This window comes from Lepus europaeus, unplaced genomic scaffold (assembly GCF_033115175.1).
Source record: "Lepus europaeus isolate LE1 unplaced genomic scaffold, mLepTim1.pri SCAFFOLD_676, whole genome shotgun sequence".
Lineage (NCBI taxonomy): Eukaryota > Metazoa > Chordata > Mammalia > Lagomorpha > Leporidae > Lepus > Lepus europaeus.
This window is the reverse complement of record NW_026909544.1, coordinates 8180-17500: the sequence shown is the minus strand read 5'-3', so window position 1 is coordinate 17500 and position 9321 is coordinate 8180. Positions and strand designations below refer to the sequence as shown.

The 9321-nt window shown below is 59.2% G+C and overlaps 1 long non-coding RNA gene across 2 annotated transcripts; it reads right to left on the bottom strand.

The window, feature by feature from the left end:
- Positions 1–1464: 1464 nt before the first annotated feature.
- On the bottom strand, positions 1465–5237 carry LOC133755665 (uncharacterized). 2 transcript variants are annotated; one of them, XR_009865446.1, is made up of 2 exons: positions 5177–5237; positions 1465–2623 (listed from the first exon to the last, which is right to left on the bottom strand). It is a non-coding gene; the product is annotated as an uncharacterized LOC133755665 (long non-coding RNA). The 2 variants fall into 2 exon arrangements; XR_009865445.1 differs by lacking the exon at positions 5177–5237 and adding an exon at positions 2723–5133.
- Positions 5238–9321: the final 4084 nt, after the last annotated feature.

Here is a 9321-nt window from a genome sequence, read left to right as displayed (position 1 = left end):
GGGGCCGTCGTGCCTCAGCCACTGCCAGCCAACACGCGTCCTCACGTGGGGAAAACCACCGGCCACCGCCACCGCCACCGGTCACGGACAGACCCCAACCCCACAAAGCCCCCACAGGCACGCGGGGAGCAGAGCCTTCAAAGAGTCCACCCTCCCCCGGAGGGGGGGAGGGCGAACGGCCCAGCCCGCCGAGGCAGCGAGGGGGGGTGGGGGCCGCACCGGGGCCACGGAGGGCGAGGCACCGGAGGCGCGAGGGAGAGGACGCGGGAATCGCCTCGGGCCACAAAAGCCGGACCCCGCCGGGGAAACGGACACGGGATCGCACCGCCACACGCCAGGGCGGCCCCGCGACGGCCAGGGACACCGGAGCCCGCCTCCGGCGACCCTCCGCGTCTTCTCCCACGCGCACCCGGGAGCCCCGCCGCCGGGGCGCCTCCACGCGACGTCGCCAACAACCGCACACGCCGAACGGCCCTCGCGCCGCCTCCCGCCCAGCCAACCGTCCGGATCCCCGTTCCCGGGAAGCGCCGCGACCCCGAGGGAACGCTCCCCAGGGGCGACCACGCGGCCGAGGGGGAAGAGAGGGCTGGGCCCAAGCCCAACACACGTGCCGACCGCCGCCCCGATGACGGCCAGTCGCAGCCCGGGGTGGCGAGCAGGGGAAGCAGGGAGCCGCCCGCTCGCGCCACAGCCCCGGGGACGCGCAGGACAGACCACGCGCGCCCCCGCCCAGCCCCGGCCGACAAGGCAAACACGGAGAGTGACACGGAAGGCACGCGCACGCACGGGCGCGCGCGCCGGCCCCAAACACGAACGAGCGACGGACCGCCAGCCCGGCCCGGCGGGACCCTCCCCCAACACGGAGGGGGGAGGCGCGGGCCGCGGCCGTTAGGGCCGAAAGAGCAGCGCCCCGGTCCCCACCGCGGGGACCGGCAGACCCACCAGCACGCCTACGCTTCCCCCCCCCAACAGAAGGGGCAAACGGGGCGCACGGGTGGAGCACGCCACCCAACGCACTCAGCACAGGAGGGACGGCGGCCAGGGGGTAACGGTACCCCATCAGAAGGCACGCCCCTCTCGGATCGCTAGAGAAGGCTTTCCTCACCGAAGGTGGGCCACACCCCCACTCCAACTGCCCCCTCCCCGCCGGGCCGGCAGGAGGCAAACCGAGGGAGCACCAACCGAGGCCACGCAATCGGGGCGGGGGGGGGGGGGTCTGCGGTATAGGTAAAGAAATGGCACTTTGAGCATCCGCGGCCAGGGCCAGGGCAGGCTGGGCGCATTACCAATCCCATTCGCCACAGCCCTTCCCAGCCCCCACACTCGTCCAGCCGGGCCGGACCACGCCGCGACCGCTCGACACACCTGGCACACACCACCCCACAGGGGGTGGCAAGCACGCAGGCATGCGCCCGCCAAGCCGATACCCCCCACACACGTGGGGACGGCACGACACCGGCAGCCTCCCTCCAGCGAGGCGAAGCACGCACGGGTCTCCCCTTCTCTTACCGCCTCGACCCCCCCAACACTCCCAAGGGGCACAGGCAGCAGCCAGAGGCAGCCACAGCAGCGACACCCGGGAGAGGGCACTGGGGGGACAGGAGCAACACCACCACTCGGCTTCAGGCACCTGAGGCACAACCTGGACCGCTCCAGGGGCACCGCACAGGCTCGCGTGGAGTCAAGGCTCCACAGCCACAGCCCACGACAGGGCGACAGCGAGGGATGCCCGCCACGTCACAGGACCCCAGCACCCCCCCGCGCACAAAAGCACGGGGACAGCAGAGGTCGGGCCGGTTTCCGCACCCCTGCTACCCACACACCACCCACGGGTGGGGAAGGCAGAACGAGGGGCCCGCAGGCCAGAACGAGAGGCTCGGCAGCGTTCGCCATGAACGGCCGTCCCTCATCTGGAGCAGCTTAGGTCCGGCCCAGGAGAGCACCACAGCACCACATCGGTCACAGTCAGCTCGGAGTTTTAACACGTGGAGTGAGGGCGGGGGGCACGACCCGGCAAGGACAGCCACCAGTGGGGCCCGCTGCAGCCTCGCCGGCCCCCGCCTCCCACTGCAGGCGGTAGACAACCCCAGCGGAGAACGCCTGACACGCACACGTGTGGCATGAAGCCACCCCTCATCGAGGTCCTTTCAGTCAGAGGGTTGTCACAACCACCAGGCGATCGGCTCACCAGCGGCAAGGAGCGCACGCGGGTAGAGGACCCGACGCCCGCCTCACCCCCACCGCCCTCGGGCACCATAGGCCGGAGGTGGCATCACCGTCGCGGGACAACCGGGACGAACGCACACAAGCCACCGCGCGAGCCCAAGCAGGTGGCTCTCAGAAAGGAGCACGGTCGAGCACCAGCCCACTGGAAGCCCACTTTGTCCCCGTGTCCCCAACGCACGTCCGGAGTCCCCTCTCTCTGGCGACAGTCACCAGAGAACAGCGTGTCAGCACTTACCTGCAGGTCCAAAACCACAACTCCAAGTATAAAAATGTCCACGCGAGAGGGCACGGGGCTGATGCACTGGACACAGCCACCTCTGAGCTTGGGGACCCGGTCACTTGTCCCCAAAATGCCACCCATCTCTGTTAGAGCACACTCCTCTGCCACCTGGTCGACCTGGGGTGGGGGAGGGGGAATAGGGACATGAGCATGCCACCCGCCACCCGCCACCCGCCACCCGCCACCCGCCACCCGCCACCTACATCCTTAACTCACACACACACGGGCTCCAGCAGACTGGCCTCTGGCCCTCAAAAGGCAACCCAGGGGCCGGCGCCGTGGCTCAATAGGCTAATCCTCCACCTTGGGGCGCCGGCACACCGGGTTATAGTCCCGGTCGGGGCGCCGGATTCTGTCCCGGTTGCCCCTCTTCCAGGCCAGCTCTCTGCTGTGGCCCGGGAGTGCAGTGGAGGATGGCCCAAGTGCTTGGGCCCTGCACCCCATGGGAGACCAGAAGGAAGCACCTGGCTCCTGCCTTCGGATCAGCGTGGTGCGCCGGCCGCAGCGCACTGGCCGTGGCAGCCATTGGAGGGTGAACCAATGGCAACGGAGGACCTTTCTCTCTGTCTCTCTCTCTCACTGTCCGCTCTGCCTGTCAAAGGGGGAAAAAAAAAAAAAAAAAAAGCGACCTTCGATCACTCCCTGAAGGGGGACTTTGGGGAAAAAAACAAAACAAAACAAAAAAACAAAACAGTCCAGACCTTCCTTAGTGGCAAGTAGCAAGTAATTAGGGTTAGGCCCAAGTGCAGAAGGACTTCGAAGAAAGAAGAAAGAAAAAAAAAAAAAAAAAAAAGGAAAAACAAAGTCCCAGGCCAAGGCACCCTTCCCTCTGCCGCCCACAGATCGACATCTCCGGTCGGTCTCTGCAGTTGGTGGCAGTGGTGGCAGCAGCACTACCAGTACGTAGTGTGACAGGGTGTGCTGGTCTACCCGCCAACAGTAGCGCCACCCCAGTCTAGCCACGTTCAGGCGCGAGGCGACGCCCGCCTCCCTCCACAGCCTCCGCCTGCTCACTTGCCATCCTCCAGGCCCAATCTCCGACCAATACATCAGGCCCCCAGGTCCCAGCAGGGCAGGGACAGTCCTTCCTGCAGCTTAGGGACTTTGTCACACTCTGTCTCGGGCTCCTCGGCCACTTGTCATCCCTTGCCGGCTCCGGAGCCCGCGACAGCCATATCAAGGCGGCCACCAGGTGGAGTCCAACAACCGACACCGAGGAACCAAGGGACAGCCAGCTGGATGCATCCAGGCGGCAGGGGGACGCTCAGAACGTGTTTCTCGGCTGCCCGGGGGCAGAGAGTGTGTGGAGGGGGTCGGGGGCAGGTGTCTGCATAACCACAAAGGCTGTGGGGCATAGGTGCCCACACAGCCGAGGGTTGGGACTCAGCAGGCTGGAAATCTCAGAGCATGAAGTGCCTCCCAAAGACAGGTCTGGCCTCACCTGGCTCCGGGAGTCAGCCTGTCAGACCCCCAGGGAGGGGGTCTTCGTCTTCTCTTGGCTCACGGGGTGTGTGTGGGGAGGGAGAGGGGGGCATCGGGAAGGAGGCTCATCCTCTGGCAGCACACCATCTGTGGCAGAGGCCATCCATGGGCTTCACTATTGCCTGGGATACACTCCACAGATCACTATTTACACAGAAGTTTTAAAAAACGGGGGGGGGGGGGGGCGAGGGGGGAGTGGAGTGGAGTGGAGTGTGTCATATTCTTATTTTTTGTATCTGTGAACTACATCGAACCTCTTCTCTTTGTATTGATATCACATTCACATAAGAATTGATGAGAATCGTGTTGCACTCAGGACCGTGCGTTCTTCCCAGTGACCCTGGGAATCTAAAGACTTCTTTAAAAAGTCCACTTGGCCACCCAAAGGTGAAGGAAGGAAAGGAAAGGAGGAAGAAAAGACAAGAGAGTGGCAGAGAGAATTAAAAAGAGGGGAAAACATTGAAAGAACACGAGAGAGAGAGAGAGAGAGAGAGAGAGAGAGAGAGAGAGAGAGAAATTGGAGTAAGAAGAAAAAAAAAGGAGGACGAACAGAAAGACAAAAACTAAGAAGAGAGAAAGAAAACGTAAAAAATGGGGAAAAGAAGGAATGGAAGTTTAGAAAGAAAACCGTGAGGACACGAGGACACGACAAAGAGAGGAAACACATGAGGGAAGGTGGGAGACAAAAATGAAACCAAAATAAGGAAGAGAGGAGAGAGCATGAAGATTTAAAAAGACGAGAGAGAAAGAGACAGAGAGACAGAGACAGAGACAGAGAGAGAGAAGGCAAGCAAGTGGGAAGAAAAAATAAGAAAGGGCAAAGAATATCAAGTCAAAGGGGGAGTGAGAAATAAAGTCGTGAGAAAGAGAAAGAAGCTAGAAGGAGACGGACAGACACACGGACGAGCGGGGAACAGCACGAGAGCAAGAGACAACAGGGAATAAACTGAGAAAGAGAACATAAAAGAAGGAAGGAAGGAAGGAAGGAAGGAAGGAAGGAAGGAAGGAAGGAAGAAAGAAAGAAAGAAAGAAAGAAAGAAAGAAAGAAAGAAAGAAAGAAAGAAAGAAAGAGAAAGAAAGACGCCAACGGTGACCCACAGGGGACTCAGATCACCCAGGGTGGCGCCCAAGGACCCAAGAGCCGACCCCCAGTCACAGCCCGCTCCCCGCCCCCGGCCAGCTCCCCACCCTTCTCGCGGCAGCGCGGCGGCGCGGCGGCAGCGGCGGCGGCGGCGGCGGCGGCGGCGGCGGCGCCCCAGCCCAGAGAAAAATGCCCCCCCCCCCCGCCGCCCACCCCACAGCAGAAAGCTCGCCTGTGCTCCACACCGCGCATGTGCTAAACAGGCCCCCAACCACTGCGCAGCCTCCACCCCGAAGCCTCGCGATACTCAGGACACTGTTTAGTCGCCAGCGCCATTTTGGCTTTCACCGGCCACCGTGCCCGATCTGATACTGTGGTCGCTAGGTGGCGCGCGAGTATCGCCGTAGAGAGCTTTGGTTCTCTCGGCGGGGGTGGGTGGGGAGGAAGGGGGGGATGAAGGGCAGGACAGGGCAGAGGAGGCCGAGGGAGGAAGGTGAATGGGGAATGACACTGGGTCCCAGGCCCGTGAGTCAGCTCCAGATTCTCTCTCTCTCTCTCTCTCTCTCTCTCTCTCTCTCTCTCACACACACACACACACACACACACACACCCTTGGGCCACGTTTCTCCAGGCCTGGCTCTCCAGAAATCTCATCCAATGATGAGCGGGAGGGCCTCCCGTTAGCTGGTAGCTGGGCCAGACAGGAACACAGGCACACACTCACACTCACACTCTCACTTTCTTCAATGCAATCACTGTCTCCAGCCGGGACGGCCCGCCCTCCCTCCCTAGGTAGTACTGTTATAAAGGATGGCCCAGTATCTCCTCGATGTGTGTCTCCTTCCACCACCAGGAGTTGAAAGGAAATGCGAAGGGTCACCACTGGAAGACCGGGAGGCAGGGTGGAAGCACAACAAACCTGCCCGGCTTTCTATGTTTCTTGGAGAGATACGTTGATTTATGCAATTTTTCTTTCTTTTTTATGTGAAATGCAGTGACAAAGAGAAGGATAGAGAGAGGGGGGAGAGAGGAGAGGTAGGAGAGGTGGTGGGGGAGAGAGAGAGAGGGAGAGAGAGAGAGAGAGATCTTCCATCCACTCATTCATTTCCCAAATGCCCACAGCAGCTGAGGCTGGGCTAGGCCAAAGCCAGCAGCCAGGAACTCCATCTGGGTCACCATTGTGGGTGACAAGGACACAACTACTTGGCCCATCTTCCGCTGACATTGTCTTTAACCTGTTGTGCCACAACGCTGCCTAGCTCCCACTAGCTAGCTTTAAATTTCTGTCTTTTAGCCGGCACCACGGCTCAATAGGCTCAATAGGCCAGGAGAAACATCTGGCTCCTGCCTTCAGACCAGCGCGGTGCGCCAGCCAGCGCGGTGGCCATTGGAGGGTGAACCAAAAAAGAAAAAAAAAGAAAAATAAGAAAAAAAATTTCTTTTTCTTTTCTTTTCTTTTTTTTTTTTTTTTGGACAGGCAGAGTTAGACAGTGAGAGAGAGAGAGAGACAGAGACAGAGAGAAAGGTCTTACTTCCGTTGGTTCACACCCCCCCCCCCAAATGGCCGCTACGGCCAGGCCAGCGTGCTGCACCAATCCGAAGCCAGGAGCCAGGTGCTTCTCCTGGTCTCCCTTACGGGTGCAGGGCCCAAGCACTTGGGCCATCCTCCACTGCACTCCTGGGCCACAGCAGCGAGCTGGACTGGAAGAGGAGCAACCGGGACAGAATCCAGTGCCCCGACTGGGACTAGGACCCAGGGTGCCAGCGCCGCAGGCAGAGGATTAGCCTAGTGAGCCATGGCGCCGGCCTCTATCTGTCTTTCTTCTAAGATCTTAGGGGAGCCAAGGACCTCTTTTGGGGGCAGAAAGGAGGTGGAATGGCAGTGGATCAGAGATGTGAAAGAAGGGAGGACAGTCTTCCAGAGAGAGCAAGGAGAGGGAGAGAGAGAGAGCGAGCACTTTACTCTGCTCCCCATCAGCAGGTAGGGGTCAGAGGAGGAAGAGAGCAGACTGGGTCTCTGGGAAACAGGACAGGAGCCTGGCCTGGCTTCCCCTTCCCAGCACATGAGCAGAAATGGCTGCACAGTGAGCAGCGTCTGGGCACACAGGATCCAGCTCAGCCCACAAGAAGCTTCTGCTCCCTCCGGTGAGGCACAGAAAGAAGCAGGGGAGAGCCAGCCACCGCACCCCGAGAGACACCGCAGCACCACTCACCCTCCCATTCCAAGAGGGGTTTTGCTCCTGAGAAGTTCTCATCCACTCTCCTCTGTGCCTGGGAAGGCACTGCCCCTAAAATGGCCTTCCAAGTGTTCCAGAGAAACAACACACCCAGTCAGACCTGTGTGTACGTGTATGCGTGTGTGTGGAGATGGAGAGAGCCCTTCAGAGCTACGTGTGTGTGTGCGCGCGCATGTGTGTGTGTGTCTGTGAGTCTGTCACAATGACATACCAAAATAAACCAGTGCACCATACACACATTTTGACTGCAGCTTGACCACCCACCCTGGAACACCAGGGCAGGGAGGGATGTCAGGTCTCTGGAACCCACCTGGGAGAAGAAGTCTTCTGGCTCCCAAGGCTCGCTCCCCTGGGACTGGGGGGGAAGATGAGGAGCAACAGATAGAAGTAGATCACAGAGAAACATCGCTCCTCAGGCGGCCTTTGAGGCCTTCCTTTTGGGGTAGATATCATTCTCTACACGTGGCAGCCAAAGCCGCAGGCACGGAGGACAATGAGAAAAATTCAGTCAAGGGAACCAAAGCACGGGCGAGAGGGGGGTTGCCTGATCAAATTAGAGGTCAGGTCTGGGCCATAGTCTCCTTAAGGGAGAAGAAGACCCAGACACTAGTTTTCTTTCTTTCTTTCTTTCTTTCTTTCTTTCTTTCTTTCTTTCTTTCTCTCTCTCTCTCTCTCTCTCTCTCTCTCTCTCTCTCTCTCTCTCTCTCTCTTTCTTTCTTTTTGAATCCAGGCACCCAAGTCAGAAAATCCACAGGGCAGTCGTGTCTATGGTTTCCTATGGGGACAAAATCCGGGGTCGATGTCGTTCAGAACAAACAACTTTCTTCTTCCACCTTTCCAGGTGAAGAAGGGGAGACTCGGGGCGGGTGGGGGTGGGGAGGGAGACCGACCGACCCCAGTCTCCAGTCTCAGATGGGCCAGCCCCATCCAAAGGCACGCCAGCAGCTTCCAAAGGAGGAAGTCCAAAGGCGCTCCGCACCCAGCCTGCGCCAAACAAGCCCCCACCCCCAACCGCCCGCTGGCCCTGGAAGTTGTGACTCCATCTTAGCTCTGCCTCACCAAACCCGTGTTCAATACTGTGGCCGCTAGGTGGTGCGCGAGCCTCAGGCAAGAGAGACTCAGCTCGGCTCGGCTCGGCTCGCGCGGAGTGAGGGCCCGGTGAAGACGAAGGGAAGCAGAAATTTCACACTGATTCCTCCCTCCTTCCTTACCTGCCTCCCTCCTTCCCCATCGACTCCACATCCACAGAGACCTGTCCAAAGAGAGTCCAGGTAGGGCTATCGACAGTATCCGCTTTATTCCCAGAAACCTCCTGCTTAAAAATAACCGGTAGTCTCAAAGATGTCTGTCACCAACCAGGTTCTCCTTCTTTTCTTTACACAGAAAGATGTATTGATTTACTCGAAAGGTAGTTACAGAGACAGTCGGCTCACTCCCACAAATGGAACTACAACAGCCTGGGCTGGGCCAGGCCAAACCCAGGAGCTTGGAACTTCATCGAGGTCTCCTGTATAGGTGCAGGGGCCCAAGCACTCAGGCCATCTTTTGCTATCTTCCCAAGCACATTAGCAGGGAGTTGGACTCTGGCATCGCAGGCAGTGGCAACCTCAGGGGCCTAGGAAGCGGTTCCTTGGTCTCAAGCCTCTGCCTGCAATGCTGGCATCCCACAGCAGCATGGGTTTGAGTGCCACCTGGTCCAGGCAGGACTGATCCAGCTTAACCAGATGCCCCACAATGCTCGCATCTCTCTCTCTCTCTCTCTCTCTCTCTCTCTCTCTCTCTCTCTCTCTTTCTCTCATTCTCCTCCTCCTCCTTCTCTCCTTCCCTGTCTCTGTAATGCTGCCTCTCCAATAAGTATGTAATCCATTAAAAAGTGAAAAGAAAGTGATGGATTGTGGGATGGAATCTTCAACTATCTTCAACTAATCATTAAGATGATCCACCTCTCCCACTGGAGTACCTGGATTGGATTTTTTACTCTAGCTCCCCACCAGTGGAGATTCTGGCGTGCAGCA